Source organism: Phalaenopsis equestris, unplaced genomic scaffold (assembly GCF_001263595.1).
Source record: "Phalaenopsis equestris unplaced genomic scaffold, ASM126359v1 Scaffold001160, whole genome shotgun sequence".
In the NCBI taxonomy this organism is placed as follows: Eukaryota; Viridiplantae; Streptophyta; class Magnoliopsida; order Asparagales; family Orchidaceae; genus Phalaenopsis; species Phalaenopsis equestris.
In genome coordinates, this window is record NW_018165599.1 from 76,273 (window position 1) to 79,735 (window position 3,463).

Here is a 3,463-nt window from a genome sequence, read left to right on the forward strand (position 1 = left end):
TTGAGGAGATTAGAAATGAAGCATATGATAATGCAAAAATCTATAAAGAGAAAATGAAAATATGGCTTGATCAGAAGATTATTAAGAAGAAGTTTGAACCTGGATAAGAAGTTTTATTATATAATACAATATTAAGACTATTTCCAAGAAAATTGAAATCTAGATGGTTATGACCATTTAAGGTGATTAAAGTCTATCATTATGGAATTGTTGTTATTAAAGATCCTAATACTGGAAAGATATTTAAAGTTAATGGGCATCGATTGAAGCATTATTATGAAGGACACGTGCCACAATTTAAAGAAGTTTTGATGTTAAGTCATCCTGATTAAATAATGGTACATCGGGCTGATGACATTAAACTAAGCCCTTTGTGGGAGGCAACCCATATATAAATCTATATATATTTATGTATTACTATTTTATTTAATAAGTGTTTTTAGGAAATAATAATATTTTTGAATCCTACACAATTTTTTATATATCATAAATTGAGACAAGTATTGGTATTGGAGGAAAATTTGGAATCAAATTGAACAAAAAAATACAAGATGCGATTTTGGCCTCTGGCGCAGACGACTCCAAAATGGGCATCGACGACGCTCGACAACATGACCATGACGCTGATAGTGCCATCAAGAGTGCCGACAGCGTCTCGAGTAATTGCGCGGGTTTAGTGTAAAAGCGGTGGAACTTTAAAGGCCTAAAACTGCCTTGGACGACCAGAACTTCCAAATTTCGAATTTCATGGCTTCCAATTCCAGAAATACTTCAAGGTATGGCGTTTTCAATAGAAGAAAGTTTATCAATTTTGACACGTAGAGATTATACGACAAAGTCATTACAAAAAAGAGACGTATCAAAAAGAGAGGCTTTGTCAATCATAAATTGAGTAATCCAAGTTCGCAGATTGAGAAAATCATTGTGCAGAGAAGGAAGTTTTATGCTACACTCCCGCTGCAGTTGTTGTACCAGTGGTAAAGAAATTTTATGCTAATTTACATGGAATTATTTAAGGAGTCATCTTCATTCGTCTTCATTCGAGGTAAGGCTGTACCATTTACTTTGGTGAGAAAATCATTGTGCAGAGAAGTTAGGAATTTTTGTGCTACACTACCGCTGCAGTTGTTGTACCAGTGGTAAAGAAATTTTATGCTAATTTACATGGAATTATTTAAGGAGTCGTCTTCATTCGAGGTAAGGCTGTACCATTTACTTCGGTTTGAATTAATAATTTGTATATGATAGAAAACATTCCAATCTATCATTATACAAATTTTATCCCAATGAGAGATATGATGCAAGATGTATATAATTTTCTGACAGATGAAAATGATAATTGTGAAATCAGAGATGAGGGATACGTTAGTTTCTCTGCTTCACTGCTTAACCCAATATCAAAATAATGGCATTTCTTCATATCTGCAAAATTACTCCCTACCATGAAGATTAGTAGAGTTATAAGAGAAAGTGTCATTTTAAACTTTTACATTCAAATGGAAAAACCCATTGATGTGCGATCGATTATGTTCAAATCTATTATGGGTATTATTATGAATGGACCAATATATGGATTGAGGCATCATTCCACAATTTTGTTACTTTGCAGTCAATCTCAAGTGTCATATAAAAGTTGGAAGAAAGTATTATTACGTTAAGATCCCATGATTCCTATTGATGACAATTACATTGGGAATGGAAATGAAGCATCAGATATTATCTTGGATCATTCATCACATGCTTCAACACCATTAATGCCACAAATAGGTGGAAGTTCAATAACTTTGGAGAAGAAAATGAAGAAAATAGAAAGAGAACTTCAGAGTATTATGAATGCAATAGGAAATCTCAACTACCTTTTTGATTGTCTGGATTGGAGGATGAAAGAGAATTTTGATCATACTAGAATAATTGAAGCAGGATTGATGCAGATGTTTAAGAAAAATGGATGGTTCGATGAGAATTTAATTAATCAATTCCCGTACCGACCCTTCTACAATTTGTACATCCATTACCAGTCTATGGGAGATATTAGAGGAGGAGAAAGTACGAAAGATGAAGCAGAACAATTTAAGAAGTTGGACTCTCTACTAGTTTATAGTAATTTTGTTTTTAATGTAATTGTGTGGAATTGATTTACTTTACTTTATTTTGCTTTAGAACTCTATTGACTTTGATTGCGTGCTGATTGTGTGTATAGTTTTGTGTCAGTGTTCTATTGTTGTGGCTTGATTTCGACACTTAATTATAATTTAATTTGCTTTATGTATGTGAAAGTGTGATTAGAAAAATGTATTTGTAAAAAATGTATTTTTATATATAAAAGTTAGTTTGATGTTGTTTGTGAAAATGTTTGTTTGTGAATTATTATAAGATGAAAATTAGTGTTCAAAAAGACTAAATAGAGTTTGGAGTAAATTGAAAGAAAATTGAAAGTTGCAAAAATAGAAAATTTAATTTTTTGGCCACCGACGCCGACAGCGCGTGCATCGGCGCCGACAGCGCCCTCTATCCGAAAACCATCCAAACCCCATAAAATTTATGATTTGCTTAGTAAAACACCATTTTTACCTTTTAGTCGCCTTCAACTTCTGGTTTTTACACCTAGTGCTTGGTATTGCTCGAATTTGAGGTGATTATAAGGCAAACGAAGTTCGAATTTCATCTTCTTTAGGTAAGAGCTACACTTTGAGCTCAAAATTTTTTATTTTCACTATGGATTTATCTTACAATATCGAGATCCAAAATTTTAAAATTTTTTTAGAAGATTTTGAGAAAATTCTTTGGTGAAGAACTCTTACTTAGTAGAATTAAGTTTAAAATGTTCCACATTGTGATTTTCAGAACTTTTAGAAATTTATTTGGATTTTATCAAATTTTTGTAGATTAACATGCCACCAAGAATGAGCAAAGGAAAGAGAAAGGTAGATTTTGATGATCAAAAGTTTGTCAATTACAAGGCCAAAATTTGCTTCAATAGTCTACATACAACTAAAAAATTGATTATGGATCAAGGATTTAAAAATCTAGGAGGAGAATTCGAGAGAGTAATCAATGCTTGGTAGTGGGAGAATTTTTGTTACTTTACTGCCGAGGCGATTATTGGTGTAGTGATGGAGTTCTATGCCAATTTCAAGGAGACTTCTGAAGACTTTATGTTTGTTCGTGAGAAAATGGTGGAGTTTACTCCGAGGAACATTAATGAATTTTATCAATTGGAAGATATATATAGCTGTCAGTACAAATCATTTTCTACTATGAATGAGGCCTTAAATAAGGTTAGTTCTTTTCTTACTGATGGAAGAGGAACCTGGACGGTGAAGAATGGAGTTAAGGCAAACTTTCCCTTTCTATGTTAAATGTAGTATCTAAGGCCTGACATTATTTTATTTCTGGAAGAATGATAACAACAAATCATCATGGTGAGGTTACAAGGGATAGAGCCATCTTGAACTTCTGTATC